General features: G+C 41.9%; 1 long non-coding RNA gene across 1 annotated transcript; it reads right to left on the bottom strand.

The window, feature by feature from the left end:
- Positions 1-1,287: 1,287 nt before the first annotated feature.
- On the bottom strand, positions 1,288-21,761 carry LOC132822150 (uncharacterized). Its single transcript, XR_009645405.1, has 3 exons — positions 21,677-21,761; positions 15,796-15,900; positions 1,288-1,585 (listed from the first exon to the last, which is right to left on the bottom strand). It is a non-coding gene; the product is annotated as an uncharacterized LOC132822150 (long non-coding RNA).
- Between the last annotated feature and the right edge of the window lie 571 nt (positions 21,762-22,332).

Below are 22,332 nucleotides of genomic sequence, written 5' to 3'. Positions count from 1 at the left end.
GGCAGTGGTCAGAGAAGAACAGCAGCTTGACGTCGGTGGATCTGGCCTTGAACGTCTGAGTCTGCCCCACCACACTCTCAGATAACACATTCTAAATCCTATCCATTAGAAGTGAAATATTTTGCTCATGTCACAAATGGCACTTTTCCCAGTCACCTTAGATTTGTGTTGACCCTTCTGTTGATTGGAATGGTTTCTCTATGTACTTCGACCAGACTCCTCTTTTGAATAATTTTTTAATAATAACCTGAATTTTTTAAAAAGCCAATTAGTACTTACCTGGTTATATTATGGATTCATTGGCTAAATTATTAATATAACAAGCAATGGTAACAACCTTTGGATCAGATCAAATTTTACATTCCGGCTACATCCACTCATGAATGGTAGTGGCCAATTAAACAGCTAATGGGAGGAAGTGGTTCCATGAACTTTTCCATCCTTACTGTTGCCAGAGTTCAGCAACTGAGTGCAAATGACAAGGTTTAGACTTTATAACCATTTTCAGTTGGAAGTGCTGAATGGATGATTGATCTCTGCTCTCTGTAGGTTCTCATATCAGTTGTTAGCCACCTCAATTCACTTCATGTACATTAACAAATGGCTTTGTGTACTTTACACAAATTGTAGTACTGGAGACTTGTACTCCATTGCCACATGCACACGTGGGTAAGCTGTTTCAGTGGAACTATAAGACTAACATCTACCTGACAGTGTGAAATGTTGTGCAGTGTACTGTTCATGAAAAGCAGGGCAAATCCTATCTTGTAAACTGCCTTCCCCTCAGCCCACACTCAGTCATTGGCAAAACATTTGAAGAGGTCATATATACTTACTTGCTTACTCAGCAAAATGTTACTCAACAACACTTCATTTGGGTTTATCAGGATCATTCACTCCTGACCATGTTGCAGCCATTGTCCAAACATAAAATCCAGTGTCGTTGATATCTAGGCATTGTTTAACTGAGTGTGACATCACGGAGCTCCAGAAAATTTGGAAATTGAGTTTTGGGGGTTTGGGAGGAAGGGTGGTTTAGAGAAACATCCAACTGGCTGGAGTCAGACTGAGCACAAGGAAATGGAGATAGTTGTTGAAAGCTAATCATCTTATCCTCAGAACATTATGACAGGAATTCCTCAAGGAAGTGTCCTGAACCTAACTATCTTCAGCTACTTTTCTCAATGTCCTACCCTCTGCAATAAGGTCAGAAATGAAGGCGTGCACTGGTAATTACACTATTTAGTTCCATTTGCAGTTCCTCAAAGAATGATATACTTAGTACTCACAGCAAAATGTGAAGAACATTCAAGTGTGGGGTAAATAACAGACATGACACAGAAGTGCTGGACAGTGACTATCTCAGTTAAAAGAGTGTAATCACTGCAATATTAAGTCATACGCCACCCATCTTGGAAACATATCACTGTTCCTTCATCATTCCTAGTTCAAGATCCAAAAGCTCTCCATCGAAGTATCTTCATCACATGGACTGTGCACATTTGTGTAGGCCATCAAAATACTCAAAGACAATTGGGAAGAGGCATTAACTGCTGGCCTCGCTGGCGATGTATGTATCCTGTACCTGAATTTTAAAAAGAGTAGTTATCTGGTTATATTGTGGGTTCATTGGCTAAATTATTAATGTAACAAGCAGGTTCATATTCATGAATCCTTTCTAGATTAATTTCTTCCATTACTGTAACTGAAATAAAATCTAAAGTTAAAAAAACACATTTACTTCTCCACAGCAGACATAAAATACAAGAACATTTGCTAACGAGTAGATTCCTTCATATAGGAGAAAGTGAGGACTGCAGATGCTGGAGATCAGAGCTGAAAATGTGTTGCTGGAAAAGCGCAGCAGGTCAGGCAGCATCCAAGGAACAGGAGAATGCCCGAAATGTCGATTCTCCTGCTCTTTGGATGCGGCCTGACCTGCTGCGCGATTCCTCCATATAGTTGATTTCAGGGCAAAGACAAAGAAAGCCTTGGTAGTGAAACATGACACAATGTGTGAAAGTAAAAGAAGAAGAAAAAATCCATTAAATATATTACAACGATATGTACCATTTTTTAATCATCAATATCCAATCACCTGAAAAGTCAAATAGCCAACTAAATTAAAAGATCCAAGCAGTCTTTTATTATTTATTAACGTTTCTGGAGAAGAATCACTGGACCTGAAACATTAACTCTGATTTCTCTCTACAGATGCTGCCAGACTTGCTGAGATTTTCAAGCAATTTCTGTTTTTGTTTCAGATTTCCAGCCCCTCCGCAGTTCTTTCGTTCTTTTCTTCGATCAGTTGTGTTTTGGGATCTGTCACTGCAATTCATTTAACAGCCATTGGAGGGCAATAAAGGTAGGAAAACAAAAGCTGCACTTGATTGGAGTTCATAACCAAAGGTTTTGCTGGGAACAATGACGTAATTCAACAGAAATCACTCTCGGTGCAGAATTAGCCAACTTGTCAATCAAAAAATAAATAAATAGAAACTGAGTATTCCTAAAAGAACGCTATTTGGCACAAGGCTTTTAGGTATTTTTGTTGCAGCTGGTTCATTTGTCTTTGTGTTACATTTTCTCCCAAAACTGCTTCCCAAATGTTTTTCCACAGTGACCTCATTTTGAGGCTTTAAAATTGTCATGACCTCACAGAAAGGAACGTGTGGGAAGGCCCAGGGAGAGAGAAACTGATAAGAGCTGATGGGGGCTTTTAGAACTGGGTCAGAACTCTATTGTTGGTAAGACTGATACGTCAGAGCTCACAGACTCAAAATATTGGCTTGTGATCCCATTTTCAGTCCCAACCCTCACATTGGGAAGCCTTTGCTCCAAAGCGTCTGAACATCAGACAAAAACAACATGTACTCAGATCAGTTGTATTTCTGATGCTGTTAAGTAGTGTATACAGGCTTAATACTCAGTCGAACGTGTGGTGCTGGAAAAGCACAGCAGGTCAGGCAGCATCCAAGGAGCAGGAGAATTGACATTTCAGGCATCAGCCATTCATCAGGAATGAGGCTTATGAGTCAGGGCTGAGAGATAAATGGGAGGGGAGTGGGGTTGGGGGGAAGTAGCTGGGAGAGAGATATGTGGATGAAGGTGAGGGAGAAGGTGATAAGTCAGAGGGGGGAGTGATGGACAGATCCAGAAGGTGGTGCCAAGTTGGAGGCTTTGGATTGGGATGATGTTGGGGGAGCAGAAATGAAGATGCTGTTGAAATCCACGTTTATTCCGTGTGGTTGCAGGGTCCCAAGGCGGAGTATGAGGTGTTCCTCCTCCAGATGTTGGTTGATAACAGTTTGGAGGTGGAGGAGGTCCTGGACCTGCATGTGGGAGGGGGAATTGAAGTGTACAGCCATTTGGTGGGGTTGGTGGGTGCGGGTGTCCCAGAAATGTTCTCCGAAATGATCCGCAAGAAGGCGTCCTGTCTCCTCGATGTGGAGGAGACCACACCGTGTGCAACGGATGCAGTAGATGACATTGGTAAAGGTACAGTTAAATTTCTGACGGATGTGGAAAGATCCCTTGGAGCCTTGGATGAATGTGAGGGGAGTGGCATGGGTGCAGGTTTTGCACTTCCTGCGGTGGCAGGGGAAGGTGCCAGGAGTGGGGTGTGGGCTGGTGGGGGGGCGTGACCCGATGAGGGAGTCATGGAAGGAATGGTCTTTTTAGAACGCTGATAAGGGTGGGGAGGGAAATATATCTTTGGTAGTGGTGACCATGTGAAGGTAGTGGAAGTGGCATAGGATGACACATTGTATGTAAAGGTTGGTGGGGTGGAAGGTGAGGACCTGGGGGTTTCTGTCTTTGTTGTATTGGGAAGAATGGGGTTCAAGGGCGGTGGTGCATGAAATGGAGGAGATGTACTGGAGGGCATCATCGACCACGTGGAAGGGAAGTTGTGATTGTGGAAGAAGGAGGCCTTCTGGGACTTTCTGAGATGGAATTGGTCACCTTGGGAACACATGCGGCAGAGGCGGAGGAATTGGGAATAAGGGATGGTGTTTTTTCCAGGACGTAGAGTGGGAGTCAGTGTAGTCTAGGTAGCTGTGAGAGTCGGTGGGCTTGTAGTATATGTCTGTGGTTCATTGGTTACCAGAGACAGTGATGGAGAGGTCCAGGAAGGGGAGGAAGGTTGCCGAGATGGTCCGAGTGAAGTTGAGGTGTTGATAAAATTGATGAACTGATCAACCTCCTCGTTGGAGCAAGAGGCAGCACCAATACAGTCATCGACGTAGCGGAGGGACAGATGAGGTGTGGTGCCATTGTAACTGTGGAAGATGGACTGTTCCACGTACCCGACAAACAGGCAGGCAGAGCTGGGTCCCATGTAGGTCCCCAAGGCTACCTCTTTGGTTTGGAGGAAGTGGGAGTATTGGAAGGAGAAGTTGTTGAGAGTGAGGACCAGTTCAGCCAGGATGAGGCTGTCTGTGATAGGGTACTAGTTGGGACAGCGTGAGAGGGAGAAACGGAGGACTTGGAGGCCTTTGTCGTGGCAGATGGATGTATACAGGGACTGGATGTCCATGGTGAAAGTGAGGTGTTGTGTGCTGGGTAAACGAAAATCTTGGAGGAGGTGAAGAGCGTGGGTGGTGTCACAAACATAGGTAGGGAGTTCATGGATTAAGGGGGACAGGAAGGTGTCGAGGTATGCAGAGATGAGTTGAGTGAGACAGGCGCAGGCTGAGATAATGGATCGAATGGGGCAGTCAGACTTGTGAATCTTCACTGGGAGGTAGAATCGGGCTGTGTGGGGTTCACAGACAATGAGATCCCCAAATGTGATAAGGTTGTGGATAGTCTGGGAGGTGATGTCATGATCAAGGGGGCAGTAGGAGGAGGTGTCTGTGAGTTGGCACTTGGCTTCAGCAGTGTAGAGGTCAGTGCGCCACACTACATTTGCGCCCCCCCTTGTCTGCAGGTTTGATGGTGAGGTTGGGGTTGGAGCGGAGGGAGTGGGGGGCTGCGTATTGTGAGGGTGGGAGGTTGGAGTGGGTAAGGGGGTGGACAGGTTGAGGCAGTTGATGCCATGGCGGCAATTTGAAATAACGAAGTCAAGGGCAGGTAGCAGGTCGGCACAGGGTGTCCAGGTGGATGGGATGTGTTGGAGGCAGGAGAAGAGGTACTCGGTGGGTGGGAGGGTGTCTTGGTTAAAAAAGTGGGCCCGGAGGCAGAGGCAGAAGAAGAAGCATTCAAGGTCGCAGTATGTGGTGAACTCAATAATCTGGAGCGTAGAGGAATAATATCTAATCTCATGGATGGTGAACGGTCAGTCAGATGAAAATCCAGAAAGCAGTCTCTGCCTATGGCACCATTGCCCGGTGGAAGGTAAGGTATATCTAAAACTCGTACATTTCCCTCCTCCCATTATCAAGACTTCCTGCATGACATGCTTGTATTTAAATTTGGAGCTTCAGAACATAAAAATTAACATGGTAACACACCAAAAAAAGTTTGAAGTTTCGACTTTATGGTAATTGTCTTTTCTCGAAGATGGGGAATTTCACCACTAGGGGGCACGTTTTTAAGGCGTGAGGAGAAGGTTTTAAGAAAGACATAAGAGGCAATTTTTTTTTGTGCAGAAGATGGTTCGAGTGTGGAATAAACTTCCTGAGGAACTGGTGGTTGCAGGTTTAGTTACAATATTTAAAAGACATTTGGATGGATACATGAGTAGGAAAGGTTTGGAGAGATATGGGCCAGGAGCAGGCAGGTGGGACTGTTTAGTTTGGGATGATGTTCAGCATGGACTGGTTGGAGCGAAGGACAATATTGAGTACAGGGGTTAGGAGGTCATGATGCACCTGTACAGGACATTGGTTAGGCCACTGGTGGAATGTTGCAATTCTGGTCTCCTTCTTATCGGAAAGATGTTGTGAAACTTGAAAGGGTTCAGAAAAGATTTACAAGGATGTTGCCAGGGTTGGAGGATCTGAGCCGTAGGGAGAGGCTGAACAGGCTGGGGCTGTTTTCCCTGGAGCGTCGGAGGCTGAGGGGTGACCTTAGAGAGGTTTACAAAATTATGAGGGGCATGGATAGGATAAATAGACAAAGTCTTTTCTCTGGGGTGGGAGAATCCAGAACTAGATGGCATAGGTTTAAGGTGAGAGGGGAAAGATATAAAAGAGACCTGAGGGGCAACATTTTCACGCCGAGAGTGTATGGAATGAGCTGCCAAAGGAAGTGGTGGAGGCTGGTACAATTGCAACATTTGGATGGGTATATTAATAGGAAGGGTTTGGAGTGATATGGGCCGGGTGCTAGCACGTGGGACTAGATTGGGTTGGGATATCTGGTTGTCATGGATGGGTTGGAATGAAGGGTCTGTTTCCATGCTGTACATCTCTATGACTCTATGACTCTATATGGTCAGATTAAAATTGATAACATGCATCCTAAATTATTTGTTTATTTAAAAGAAATATTAGATCATCTGTACTTTGCTGATTCTGGCCAACAGAAATATACTTATTAATAATGCAATGGTGATTGCAAATAAAAATAATATTTCACTTTACAAAATGTGCATATTTAGGAACAATTATTTGCACTTATATTTGGGAATTTACAATTGTGGAACTGGAGGTGATTACAAGGATAGAGAGGAGTATAGCCATGGAGGACTTTGACAATAAAGATATATTTTAAATTCAAGAAGTTGCATGATAAGCAGGCATTGTAATTCAGTGAACATGGACATGATAGGGGAATGGAGCTAGGAGCGAGTTAGAACATGGGCCTTAGAGTTTTGCATGACCTCAACATTGGGTAAAAACACATTACCAATGATAGCATCAAAAGTGAAAAAGACATGGAGTATGCTGGACAAACTTAATGAAAGGTCATACTGGACTTGAAATGTTAACGCTGGGTCTCTATCCACAGTTGCTGCCAGATCTGTCCAGTTTCTGAAGCATTCTCTGCCCTTGTTTCAGATTCCAGCATTTCCTGTATTTTGCTTTTACCTGAGAGTCAAAGATAATCCAGATTCAGGTAAAAAGCTGTCAATGGACATTGCAGCTGTTTTGTCACTTCTGTGGCCTGTGAGATTTTTAAAATATGGTTTAATATTGGTAGCAGAAATGTCATTTGAATGTTGTTGTGCTTTCAAAATATTTTGACACAATGTGCACATATCTACTTATTCATGCAGAAGTGAAAGAATTCAACTTACCTCATTTTAAATAGTGCTATGACCCTTTTGCATTAAAATTTTTTTTTGAATTCTTGCCCAGTGTGAACGTCACTGAGTACATGCTATGTAAGCATACTAAATAGTGATCTTTCTTCATTAAATAGACAATACGTGTTGAAAGATAACAAGAACAGTAGAAATTTCATAACTTTGGATTGCTGTTGATTTCTTTATTTCTTCCTTTTTATTTTTATTTCTTTTCTTGCTGCCAAAGCCTTGATTTATATTTTGAGGGAGAAACTGAACACGTAAATTATACTTTTTTGCCATAGACAGGCGAGGGTTCTATCTATCTCACAAATAAGTGATTAAACTTTTTTAAAAAAGGTTGTTACATTCATTTCCAGTTTGTATATCAGAAATCAGAAACCAAAATCTACAATAAAAGAAGAGGAAACTACTCGTTCTCAACTTCCCAAGGAGAGTAAACTTGCTGCTTTGACCTGTAAGTAGCCATTCCTGTTGGAGAATTAGATGAAGCTGTTATCACAATATCTCAGAGGTAGCATCTTCATCAATCAGCTGCACTAATAGCAAATAGTTCAGGAAACCTACAGTTGAGAAATCTGGTGATTGTCAGTCTGTGTTTGCATGCAGCCTGAAGCAATGCCAATTCTTCCTCAATGTGAAGTATAATATTATTGGCTCATTAATATATTCAATGACTCATTGAAACAAAATAACAAGGTTTGCCCTGAACTCGTTCCTTATTTCCATACTCAAAGTATTTTTGTTTTTTTGCTCAGCACTGAAATGGAAGATGAAAAGAGGGACGGTAATGGCCTGTAACAATGCAAATGTTTTAAAGATTAAATAGAAGGCATATTGATTAGATTTAAGATGACAATAGATACATATGTGATCAAATAATATTTTTAACATTCAGTTTATAAATGATCTGTATTTTGGAATTAGAATTTATCAATATAACATCCAATTAAGTAATTTATTTAGACAAGCTATACTTTTAAGCATTGTTAAAACATGCAGGGTAACATTGTTTTTAAAACAGAAAATAAAATGTTTACAGGAAGTACAATTATGTCTTTACAAGAGATTTGGGAGTATCAAATGTCACAAAAGTAGAGAGAAATCACATCTAATTTCATTTTTCTTAGAAGTAAAATATCAAGTTTGTTTCTCTTGCCTTCCTCCAGGTTTTTGCATGATGGGGACTCTGGTGGTGTGGGCCCTTTTATTCTAGGATATACAATAGGGCTGCACCATGATCTTGAGGGAAGTCAAGACCTTATAATATCTTTTTCTTGTATCTTTATGACATGACAATTATTGGGTAGCAGGTACAAAATCTCAGAATGTTATGTCATTGAAGGAGGTCATTTGGCACATCATGACTCTACTAGCTCTTCAAGCTAAAATCATAGAATCTGTGCAGCGTGGAAGCAGGTTATTCAGCCTGTCGAGTTCACAGGTACCCTCCTAAGAATATCCTGCCTATATCCATTCCCCACCCTCACCCTGCATTTATCGTGGCTAATCCATCTAGCCTGCACATCCCTGCACACAATGGGGCAATATTACAAGGCCAATCCACATAACCTGCACAACTTTAGACTGTTCTGCACATGCATTGCTATTTAGGCCCACTTCTCCCAATATTCTATTAAATGATTTTCTAGTTAGCGAGGTTTTGTTGGAACACATTACGGCATTATAGGTGAACTACTTGTATCTTCCACTGTGTAGACTGATGCAAAGTACCTAATTAGTTTCTCGGCTGTTTCTTTGATCCCCATTACTACTTCTCTGATCTCATTATCCAAAGATCAATATCCACTCTTCCTCTCTCTCTTACCCTAACATCTTTAAAAAAACACATTTGCAATTTTTAAAAATATTATTAACTCACCTAGCCCTCAGTTCATCTTCTCTCCCATTATGTCTTTTTTAGTTGCACTAGGCTGGATTATAAAGGCTTCCCATTAATCTTCATCACACTGTCTTCTTTTTCTTTTGTTTTTGTGCTGACCCTGGCTTCCCTTAACAGCAATGTTTGCCTGGTCATTCCTTTAGGATATTTCTTCTCCCTTAGGATGAATTTCTGCTTTGCCTCCCAAATTGCCCCAGAAACTTCTGCCATTCCTACTCCACATTCTCCCTGCTAGGTTCCTCTCCTAATCAATTCTGACCAGTTTCTCTCTCGTGTCTTTGTAGTCACCTGGAGGAAACTCCCACATAAACAGTGAGAATGTGCAAACTCCATACAGAAATTAACCTGAGGCTGGAATTGAACCCAGGTTCCTAGTGCTGTGAGGCAGCAGTACTAACCACTGAACCACCATGCCACCCCATGATGTAGTGCCATTTTCCAACACCTCATTTCTACGATCTTCAAAGTCCCCCTAACCCTGTTGAAATAATCATCTCATGCCCTGAATATACTCTGAGTCTGCTCGGCACTGACATAAAACTATATTGTTCAAAGAATTACTAAGACCTGTGAGACAAACAGGCTATGTTATAGACAATAAAGAAATTTAGTGTAAATTGTTTCTAAGATTAGGCATTTTTGTACCATCTTAACAAAGTAGCTGTTATTTTTTTGTTTATGGTACAGTATCCACAATGCTAAATAGCTGTCACAGCCATTTGGACAGAGTTTTTGTTAGAACTCTGAATATGTTTGAAATCAAAATGGTTCTGGCATCATCCTTGGGATGAACTTTGACACTTCACATTAAAAATTCTGATCCACCAGCTGATGCAAGAAAAATCAGCATTATTTTATTTTATCTAATCCAATTTGTTTTAGATTAAAGTGAATGCTAATTTCTTAACATGATTTGTTCTACAATTCTATTGTAATGTAATTTCCTTGTCTGGTCTTTAATATTCCTACATACTTTGTCACATTTTAAAGCCGAATTATGTTTGATTTCAGCCATGGTTTCTGGCTGAAGCAGACTTTGGCAGTCTGGTTTGTTTATGTTCTCATCTGCTTAGCTCTAGCTTATTTTGCATTCTTCAATTTCTGGAGACTAAATTTTGGTGCACCAGTTAAACCCCTAAAACACACCTGCTTTTCCATCATACACTGTGCTCTAATTTAATGTTTGACGTTTTTCACAATATCTTCCTGATAAATGGTAGGATTGAGTTCTACTGCTGCGGACGACAGATGAAATTTTATTAATTTGGCATCAGAAGTGCTTTCAACAAATTTGTGACTTTTCAATAACACTAATCACATGTGAGCAATTTATTTTACAAATGTAATACATTCTACATTAACTCGTTATTTTATCTTGCTTCATTTATTAAATGATGTACTGATTTCTAAAGAGACAGAGGTTCCGGTTATGTGACAATATTTTATGTTTTTGAACAGCTTCCTAATCTGAGATTTTTCCAGCTGTGTAGAGGCATTTCTTGGCTGATAGGTACAACTATGTGCATTTTGTATTACTTTACAATTACACAATCTTAATGTATGATTTTGTTACTTCAATAGAAATCAGTTCAACAAAACCACCAGTTCCTCAAATATTGGCTTTTCCCAATTTGACAATTAGTGACAGTCTCCAAAATGATATCTCTTCATTGTGCACATAGACATGCAGTATCTGTTCCAATATACATTTCATTACATTTATCTAGATTAAAATCCATCTGCCAGTCCATCTGTTTAATTGGCTCAGATCCATTTGAATGCTGTTCATCTCCCTTGCCTTTGTCACTTGACCATATAGTGCATCCAATTTTATAAATAACATTAGTTGTTTATGGATGGTGTACTGGAAACAGTCTTGAGTTTGTCTTTGTTATACCTGCCATTGTGTAAAACAACCTATTATTTGAGCTGTTTTAAGGTACAAAAGGAAGTAAAATTTGGTATAAATTCATCGATTGCTGAATGATCTCAGCAGGCCTGGCAGTAGGAAGTGAAATAGAGTTAACATGGCATGTCTAAAATGACTTCTTCAGAACTGAAGCAGGTTAGAAGTGTAATAGATTACAGATGTAATCAACCTGCCCAGAGATGTCAGCATCCACCTCTGGGACAGGTGGGATTTGAACCCAGCTCTCCTGGCTCCGAGGTAGAAAGATCCCAGCAGGACTCAAGTCTGCAATCTCCTGATAGCTGAAAATGTGTTGCTGGAAAAACGCAACAGGTCAGGCAGCATCCAAAGAGCAGGAGAATCGATGTTTCGGGCATGAGCCCTTCCTGAAGAAGGGCTTATGCCCGAAATGTCGATTCTCCTGCTCTTTGGATGCTGTCTGACCTGCTGCGTTTTTCCAGCAACACATTTTCAGCTCTGATCTCCAGCATCTGCAGTGCTCACTTTCTCCTTGAAGATTTTAATCTCCTGATAGCATCTGGATAATATTGAAGTCAGGTCCCTTATCCATTTTGGGGGTGGGGAAGGATAAATAAAAGGGAAAATCTGGGATAGGGTGAGGATATTTGATCCAAGATCTTCCCTCCTTCCATCCCCTCACACACCATCACTCACCACATTTCTCCCCTCCAGTTCTGAAGAGATATATTCCATGTGAACTATTAATTACTTTCTCTCTCCATTGATGTTGCCAGAACTGCTCAGTATTGTCGTATGATGGGATGATACATACTTTTGTAATGAGTGGATTATGTCATCAGTAATGTCATGATGATGTGAGATTAGATGGAACTGGGATCCAAAGTGTGCAGGATGTCAAACATACCCTCATTTTTTTTCTTTGCTAATTTGTTTGTTTTTCTCACATTCCTCTCTGACTTTGCTTTCAGGCACCAGATATCCAGAGAGAAGCCATTTGGACAGAAGGCCTTATGCCCCAGTGATGGGATTGTTAGGATGAAAGATTGCAGCTCAGTCTGAGAATCAATACATGAGGAGTTACCCTTGCTGATTTGGGATCACTTTATCAATTCTATTTTATGTGGGCAGTCGAGGGAGCTTCCATGTTAACATGCCTTAACATTTTCCTAACTGGAATCCTAGAATAGAACCCTATGCTGATGACACCACAGAAGAAAGGTATTCAGCACATTATGTCCTTGCCACCACTTAGTAATAACACATCAGCAACAGTTTTCTTTCTTCAGCTGTGTATCTAATTCCCTTTCTAAAACTATGAATAAATCTGCCTCCACCACACTCTCAGGTAGAGTATCCTCAATCTTCACCACTCTTGCTAAAATGGCTTTTCCTCATTGAAATTTATCTTCTGCAGTCACCTTAAATTGGTGTCCTCTGATTCTTGACCCTTTTGCCAATGGAAGTAGTTTCTCCATCTGGATTCCTAACAATCTTGAATACTCCTATAAAACTCTTTCCAAGCTTCCTCCTGTTCTCTAAGGGGAAGAATTGCAGTCTTCTAAAACCTTCACAGAATCACAAATGTGTGACAGTGCAAAAGGAGTCCATTCAGCCCAACACATCTGCCCTTGCTCTTAAAACAAGCATCATTACCTAGTGCCAAACTCCTGCTATTTCCTCATAACCTTGCACATTATTTCTGAATAAATAATTATCAAATGTCCTCTTGAATGTCTCAATTGAACATGCATCTGCCACATTTTCAGACTGTGCATTCCATACTCAAACTATTCATGATGGAAGAAAGTATTTTCTCATCACATTTTCTGCTTTTGCAAATCACTTTAAATTTGGGTCCTTTCGATCTTGTTCCTTTTATGAGTGGAAACAGTTTCCTTATCCATCTATCCAACCTGCACATAATGTTGAAAACCTTTACCACAGAAGTATTGCATTTTGGTAAGACAAGCAAGGATAATACTTATACAATTAACGATAAGACCCTAGGTAGTGTTGTAGAACAGAGAGACCTAGGGGTTCAGGTACATAATTCTTTGAAATTTATGTGACCGTCAGAAAAAGTGGTTAAGAAAGTGTTTAGCATACTCATCTTCATTGCTCAGACCTTTGCGTGTAGAAGCTGGATGTCATGTTGACGTTGGTGAGGCCCCTTCTGGAATACTGATTCTGGTTGTCCAGTTAAATTGGAAAGGGTTCAAAAAAGATTTACCAGAATCTTGTCAGGAATGGACGGTTTGAGATGTAAAACCAAACTGGAAAGACTGGGACTTTTTCACTGAATAGCAAGAGGCTGAAGGGTGACCTTATTGAGGTTTATAAAATCATGAGAGGCATAGATGAGGTGAATAGCCAAGGGCCTTTTCCCTAAGGTGGGGCTGTTCAGAACCAGGGGGCCTATTTTTTAGGTGAGAAGAGAAAGATTTAAAAAGGACATGAGCGGTAACTTTTTATTACACAGAGTGGTTCATGTGTGAAATAAACTGCCGAAGAAAGTGGTGGATGCATGTACAGTTACAACATTTAAAAGACATTTGGATAAATTCATGAATAGGAAAGGTTTGGAGGGATACGGACCAAGTTCAAGCAGCTGGGACTAATTTTAGTTTGGGAGCATGGCTGCATGGACTGGTTGCATCAAAGGGTCTGTTCTGTGCTTTATGACTCTCTCTCTCTAATTGTTGTGGCACAGAAGGAGGTCAGTTGGCCCGATATGCCTGCACTGCCTCTATTTCCCATTGCCAATCTCTTGCCTTTTCCCCTCATCCCTGTATTTCAGGCATTAAGAAGGATGGAGCTGATTTAAATCTGTTATTTTTGGAAGAAGGTGGTGCCTGTTAAACTGGAGGTTTGTTTCTTTGCAGATAACTTTATTCATTGCAATAGGACCGCGGCAGATGCCATTTCCCTGGCCAGACACTCTTCCATCTGGGTAACAAGGATATCTATGTCAAACTTGCACTTACTGAGTACAGCTCCACCTTCAACACTATAATTCCAACAAAATTAATCTCCTAACTCTGAGACCTATCTCGATGTTCTGATTCTCTACTTTCTGAACCACAGACAGTTATCAGTGAGGACAGGTAACAGCACCTCCTCCACTACTATCCTCAACACTGGTGCCCCACAAGGCTGTGCACTCAGGTCCTAATGGTACTCCCTGTGAACTCATGACTTTGTAGCCAAATTTCATCCTAACTCTACCTACACATTCACTGCTGACACCACTGTTGTAGGCCAGATCTCAAACAATGACAAGATAGAATACAGGAAAGCGATAGATTGCTTGGTGGTGTGGTGTAAGGATAACAATCTCTTCTTCAAAGTCAGCAAAACTAAATAGCTGATCATTGACTTCAGGAAGCAAGGTGGATGACACGCTCCTGACTACATCATTGGAGCTGAGGTGGTGATGGTCAAGAGCGTCAAGTTTTTCGGAATGATGATCACCAACAGTCCGTCCTGGACCACCCACGTTGATGTGACGGTTAAGAAGGCTCAACAACGCCTCTACTTCCTCAGGAAGTTAAGAAAATTGGGCATGTCCAAAAGGACTCTTCCCAACTTTTGTGGATGCACCACAGAAAGAATTCTATCTAGATGCATTTTGGCTTCTTATGGCAACTACTCTGCCCAATACTGTGAGAAACTACAATAACAACAGCCCAGTTCATCATGCTAGTCAACATCCATTCATTGACTCCATCTACATTTCCTGTTGGCTTGGAAAGGCAGCCAACATTATCAAAGACCGCCTCCTACCCCGGTTATATTCTCTTCCAGCCTCTTCTGTCAGGCAGAACATACAAAAGCTTAAACCCATACACCAAAATGTTCAAGAACAGTTTCTTCTCTGCAGCTATTAGATTTTTGAAAGGGCCTCTCAAATTTCAAATTGAATGTTCATCTTGCTTTTTGTGCACCTTCTCTGCAGTCATAACATTGCCTTGCTTGCTCTGTTCTATCGCCTATATGCACTTTGCATGGTGTGATCTGTCTGTACTACATGCAAAACAAAACGTTTCACTATACCTAGGCACATGTGACAATAATAAGTAAATCAAATCAAATAAAGTGCTTACCAAGTTTAGAGTGAAGACATTGGGGTTAGCAATCAGTCTTCTAAAAGAGGGTTGATGGAAAAATGTCAGTGGTGTTACTTTGGAACAGTGATCCAGTAAGAAATAGAGAGAAAAATCTAGAAGTGTCTCAGTCAATGTGTGCCAGTGTGCTGGAATCGGATTTTTGGGAACTTGTGTTAGTTTGGAAGTTGATGTAATAGTGAATTTAGTTACAACTAAAGTAAAGCAAAGAACTGTTGAACAGAACTAAAGATGGGCTATTGGACTTAAAATATGAACTCTGTTTTCTCTCCACAGATGCTGCCAGACATGTTCCGTTTCTCCGGCAATGTCTGTTTTTCTTTCAGTGAATTTAATTAGCTGTCTAAGTGTCACAAGGAGAGATACCAGATGAAGGAGAATATATTTGGTGAATATGTAGAAGCTCACTGAAAAAAAAACTGCATGCTTGTACATGAAACCTTAGGGCAGGGCTGGTGTTAAAACTTGACTTGAATTTTTTTGTGTTTTTAGCTGGGATAAATGGAAAAGTTTGAATTTGATCTTTCTTTTTCTGGTTTCTCGATAACATCTTCCCAAACTTTATATCTAATTTTATTATTTTTTGTGCAATTTTTTTTCGGTATTTATGTTAAAGGTACCCTGAGAGCTGCTAATGAATTTGTTCTGTAACTGGTCTCATGTTCAGAAAAAAAACATAATTTACCATCTACCAGGCAGATTTCACTCTGAGGTATGACTTGTTCCACATTACATCAGCTGGGATCCTATCAAAATTGACAGTAACCAAAACCCTCATAGGGCATGGTATCTGAAGGAAAAAGAATGAAATAACTGTGTTAAATTGATTCACCAGATTATTTCTGCCAACGTTTTCATCTTTTTTTTTGCAGACATAGTTGAACTTTAATCAAAACCTGGTCAATTTTCCCTCCCTAATCCAAAGCCACTCGGGTAAATCATAAATGTCCTGTTATTTTCACTGCTGGGATTAGCTAACTCAACACAAACCAGGGCATAAAACTACTTCAGTTATATGGGGTCTTAAGTGGCCTTCGAGCCATGTGTGAATATCTCCATTGCATACTAAGAGCAGGGAAACAAGGGCATTTCCCAGTTCTTTATTGATCCAAAATACGTCTTGCAGAACACAAATTGTATCATTTAGATCCATGTTCCTCCTACCTTTCATACTTTCCTAAAAAAGAAGGCTTTATTCATTATAATGCTGTTCTTTGTGTACAGCAGTTCAATTTGGTTGACCATTACTCATTGACTCAGACATGAAAAGCCATAAGTAGCAGTGGAAATTCTGTACACTCAACACTCAACTTACACACTTTCTCCAGATGTTTCTGTGCTTAGTGTCTTATCTTATGCATAAAACCAATACTACTACAGTTGGTTCTGAAATAATGCGATAATTCCATTCCTGCACAATCCTCTTTATAAGAAAATCGCATAATAGCAGCATTATTTAAACCAATGGGACTGGAATTGTGTTGGAACCAATATAGGTAAGGAAAGTTCACGTTCTATTAAAAAATGGTTTCCATTTCTTCAATCGGGTTATGGCCAATTAGAACTGATTTTACTTATATATTTGGATGGCACACTCGAGTGTTTCTGGTCTGTTGGTGCCTGCACATCTATGATCTTGAAGCTGTTTGCTCCCTATCTCTAAAAAAGGCTCTTCAACTCCCTATATTTAGATTAGATTAGGTTCCCGACAGTGTGAAAACTGGCCTTGCAGCCCAACAAGTCCACACCGACCCTCTGAAGAGTAACCCATTCAGATGCTTTCTCCTACCCTATATTTACCCCTGGCTAATGCACCTAACTCTATGGACAATTGAGTATGGTCAATTCACCTGACCTTTTTGGACTGTGGGAGGAAACTGGATCACCCAGAGGAAACCCACTCGGACACAAGGAGAACGTGCAAACTCCATACAGACAGTCGCCTGAGGCGAGAATCAAACCCAGGTCCCTTGTGCTGTGAGGCTGCAGTGCTAATCACTGAGCCACCATGCTGCCCTTATTGCAGCACTCCTTTATTTGCATCTCTGCATAGGAGATCCTCAATCCAATACAGCTCTCTGGGCTAGTGTCTAAGCTCTCTCTCTTCACATGCTCATTTTTGACTGGTACTTTTTATTAATGCCAGAGCAAGAGATCAGTTACATCATTATTTACACAAATCAAATTACGCCATAATTAGTAAAAAAAAACATAGATTAGTATAAAATAAAATTCTTGTTATAAATGCTGCAGGTTGCACTATATAATTCATTTTTAAAAATCCAAGTAATGTCATGATGTCACACATTATTATCTATATGTTTGATCTGTAATGCTGTAATACTCTTACTGTCCTGAGCAGTGGAAACTATCTGTAAATAGCATGATTCCTTCAACTTTCCTTAGTCTGCACTTTCAGACAGCATGGGCTCATACTTTTTCTGTTGTATTCCTCCGTTAATAAAATTTCACTCCAGTTTCTTGAATTGGGAATATTACCCATTGGTAAATGATATTGGTGGACAGAGGATTTTATATAAAAGTTTGCATTTGTAGTTCTTCAGGTAAATTTGAAATTGGAATACACAGGAATAGAACATAGAACATAGAAGGATACAGCGCAGTACAGGCCCTTCGGCCCTCGATGTTGCGCCGACCGAATCCTACCTAACCTATACTAGCCCAATAACTTCCAAATGCCTATCCAATGCCCGCTTAAATGACCATAAAGAAGGAGAGTTCACCACTGATACGGGCAGGGCATTCCATGAACTCACAACCCGCTGTGTGAAGAATCTACCCCTAACATCTGTCCTATACCTACCACCCCTTAATTTAAAGCTATGTCCCCTAGTAACACCTGACTCCATTAGCGGTAAAAGGTTCTTAGTATCTACCCTATCTAAACCCCTAATCATCTTATACACTTCTATCAGATCTCCCCTAAACCTTCTCTTCTCCAATGAGAACAGCCCCAAGTGCCTCAGCCTTTCCTCATAAGATTTTCCTACCATTCCAGGCAACATCCTGGTAAACCTCCTCTGCACTCGTTCTAAAGCTTCCACATCCTTCCTATAGTATGGCGACCAAAACTGCACACAATACTCCAGATGAGGCCGCACCAGAGTCTTATACAACTGCAACATGACCTCAGGACTCCGGAACTCAATTCCTCTGCCAATAAAGCCCAGTACACCATATGCCTTCCTCACAGCACTATTTACCTGGGTGGCAACTTTCAGAGATCTGTGTACATGGACACCAAGATCCCTCTGCTCATCCACACTACCAAGTAGCCTACCATTAGCCCAGTAATCCATCATCTTGTTATTCCTACCAAAGTGAACGACTTCGCACTTAGCTACATTGAATTCCATTTGCCACATTTCCGCCCAGCTCTGCAACTTATCTATATCCCGCTGTAACCTACCACTTCCTTCCTCACTATCCACAACTCCACCGACTTTTGTGTCATCCGCAAACTTGCTTACCCAGCTTTCAAGTCCTTCCTCTAGATCATTTATAAAGATAACAAAAAGCAATGGTCCCAAAACAGATCCTTGTGGTACACCGCTAGTAACTGCGCTCCAAGATGAACATAATCCATCAACTACTACCCTCTGTCTCCTTCCAGCCAGCCAATTCCTAATCCAAACCTCTAATGTATCCTCAATGCCATACCTCCGAAGTTTTAGCATTAGCCTACCATGGGGAACCTTATCGAACGCCTTACTAAAATCCATATACACAACATCTACTGCTTTACCCTCATCCACTTCCTTGGTCACCTTCTCAAAGAACTCAATAAGGTTTGTGAGGCACGACCTGCCCTTCACAAAACCATGCTGGCTATCCCTGATCACGTTATTCCTACCCAGATGTTCATAAATCTTATCCCTTACCATTCTCTCTAAGACTTTGCCCACCACTGAAGTCAGACTCACTGGCCTATAGTTGCTCGGGCTATCCCTACTCCCTTTCTTGAACAATGGGACCACATTCGCTATCCTCCAGTCCTCTGGTACTATTCCTGTTGACAACGACGACATAAAAATCCAGGCCAATGGCTCTGCTATCTCCTCCCTAGCTTCCCATAGGATCCTGGGGTAAATGCCATCAGGCCCAGGAGACTTATCTATATTCATCCTTTCCAATATTCCCAAAACCTCTTCCCTGCATATTTCCAGGGCATCCATTCTAATTATTTGTGATTCCATATTCACATCAGCAACAGTGTCCTGTTCCTGAGTGAATACTGAGGAAAAGTACTGATTTAATGTCTCTCCAATCTCCTCCGCCTCCACACACAACTTCCCACTACTATCCTTGACTGGACCGATACCTACCCTAGTCATCCTTTTATTCTTGACATATCTATAGAAAGCCTTTGGGTTTTCCCTAATCCTACCAGCTAAAGACTTTTCATGTCCCCTTCTCGCTTCTCTTAGCTCCCTCTTTAGCTCCTTCCTGGCTACCTTATAACACTCAATCGCCCCTACTGAACCTTCACGCCTCATCTTTACATATGCCGCCTTCTTCCCTTTCACAAGGGACTCCAATTCCTTACTAAACCACGGCTGCCTCACAAGGCCCTTTACACCATGCCTGACTGGTACATACCTATCGAGGACACGCAGTAGCTGCTCCTTGAACACTCCCCACATCTCATTAGTGTTCTTCCCTTGAAGCCTGTTTTTCCAATCCACACATCTTAAGTCATGCCTCACTGCATCATAATTTCCCTGCCCCCAGCTATAGCTCTTGCCCTGCGGCACACGATTATCCCTCTCCATCACTAAAGTAAAAGTCACCGAGTTGTGGTCACTGTCCCCGAAGTGCTCACCTACCTCCAAGTCTAACACCTGGCCTGGTTCATTACCTAGAACCAAATCCAATATAGCCTCCCCTCTTGTTGGCCTGTCGACATATTGTGTCAGGAAACCCTCCTGCACACATTGTACAAACACCGACCCATCTAATGAACTCGAGCTATAGCTCTCCCAGTCAATATCTGGGAAGTTAAAGTCCCCCATAACAACCACCCTGCTACCTTCACTCTTTTCCTGAATCATCCTCGCAATATTATCCTCTACTTCTCTAGGACTATTAGGAGGCCTGTAGAAAACACCTAACAGGGTGACCTCACCTTTCCTATTTCTAACCTCAGCCCAAACTACCTCAGATGGCAAGTCCTCTTCCATCGTCCATTCCACTGCTGTGATACTGTCTTTGACAAGTAATGCCACACCTCCCCCTTTTTTACCCCCATGTCTGATCCTACTAAAACATTTGAACCCTGGAACGTGCAACAGCCATTCTTGTCCCTGTTCTACCCACGTCTCTGTAATGGCCACAACATCGAAGTCCCAGGTACCAACCCACGCTGCAAGTTCACCTACCTTATTCCTTATACTTCTGGCATTGAAGTATACACACTTCAATCCACCTTTCTGGTTACAGGCACCCTCCTTAGAGATCGCTGCATTATTCCTAACCTCCCTACACTCAAGGTCCTGTACCCTAAAGCTACAGTCCTGGTTCCCATGCCCCCGCGGAGTTAGTTTAAACCCTCCCAAAGAGCACTAGCAAACCTCCCCCCAAGGATACTGGTGCCCCTCAGGTTCAAGTGTAGACCATCCTTTTTATAGAGGTCCCACCTTCCCCAGAAAGGACCCCAGTTATCCAGAAACCGGAATCCCTCCCTCCTGCACCATCCCTGTAGCCACGCATTTAACTGCTCTCTCTCCCTATTCCTCGACTCTCTATCACGTGGCACGGGTAACAAACCAGAGACTACAACTCTGTTTGTTCTAACTCTGAGCTTCCAACCTAGCTCCCTGAAAGCCTGCCTTACATCCTCACCCTTCTTCCTACCTATATCGTTGGTGCCAACGTGGACCACGATCTGGGGCTGCTCCCCCTCCCCCTTAAGGACCCGGAAAACACGATCAGCGACATCACGTACCCTTGCACCTGGGAGGCAACATACCAAACGTGAGTCCCTGTCGCCCCCACAAAACCGTCTGTCTGTACCCCTCACTATCGAGTCGCCAAGAACAATTGCTCTACCTTTCTCCACCCTACCCTTCTGAGCAACGGGGCCAGGCTCCGTGCCAGAGGCCTGAACCTCGTTGCTTACCCCTGGTAAGTCATCCCCCCCACAAGTATCCAAAACGGTATACTTGTTCTTGAGGGGAATGACCGCAGGGGGTCCCTGCACTGTCTTCCTCCTCCCACTCCCCCTCACTGTCACCCATCTATCTTGAACTTTCGGAGTAACTACTTGCCTATAGCTCCGATCTATGACCTCCTCTGCCTCCCGAATGATCCGCAGTTCATCCAACTCCAGCTCCAGTTCCCTAACACGGGTTTGGAGGAGCTGGAGATGGGTGCACTTCTTGCAAGTGTACTCAGCAGGGACGCTAATGGCTTCCCTCACCTCATACATGTTGCAAGAGGAACATTGCCCTCTCTGCACTGCCATCCCTCTAAAAGTAAGCTTTCCTTAAAAAAAAACAAAAACCAACTAAATCTAAAGAAACAAACAAGGAAAATGCAGCACTTACCCGCTAGTCACAATTGGTCTTATTATTAGGTTAGAGGAGGTGGAAGGGTGGGAGGCACTACTCGTGTAGTGCCTCGGGTGACTCGCCTACGCCTTTAAATAAGGGGAGAGAAAAAAAACCTTACCCAAGTAACCTAGCGTGCCTTCCGGGTCTGCTACCGCTTTTTTAAAGGAAAACTTTAAATTTTTGTAGAATGATTGAGAAATAAGCAAAATTTCTACTCTTTTGCTTAGGTGTTTTTCCATTTCAGTTGACCACAATGTATTTTTACATCAAATGAAATAGCTGTATTTTATTTGATGTGAGACTCTGCATGCTTTTAGCGAGATTGAACTTAAATCATCCACTTTAACTTTAAAAGCATTGGTTTTTACATGCTCATATTCACGGTTTGCACTCATGGGTGAGAGTATCAGTCCAGTGAGATCTAGGGGTGTTGATCTTGAAATTTTGTTATGTGGCTGACTTCAAGTTCAACTTGATGGTTGAGCTACTTTCAAAAAGGCATGTTAATTTGTTCTGCAGAATGCAGCTGGCAGGCTGAGACATATTGAAAATCTCTATCTACAGCATCTGAATAGTCGAAGTCCGCAGATAGAATTTGAAAGTTGGACAGACAGCTCGCCTATCATGCCGTAGTTGTGTTCCAGTGAAAC

This window comes from Hemiscyllium ocellatum, chromosome 14, assembly GCF_020745735.1.
Source record: "Hemiscyllium ocellatum isolate sHemOce1 chromosome 14, sHemOce1.pat.X.cur, whole genome shotgun sequence".
Lineage (NCBI taxonomy): Eukaryota > Metazoa > Chordata > Chondrichthyes > Orectolobiformes > Hemiscylliidae > Hemiscyllium > Hemiscyllium ocellatum.
This window is presented reverse-complemented; position numbering and strand designations above follow the sequence as displayed.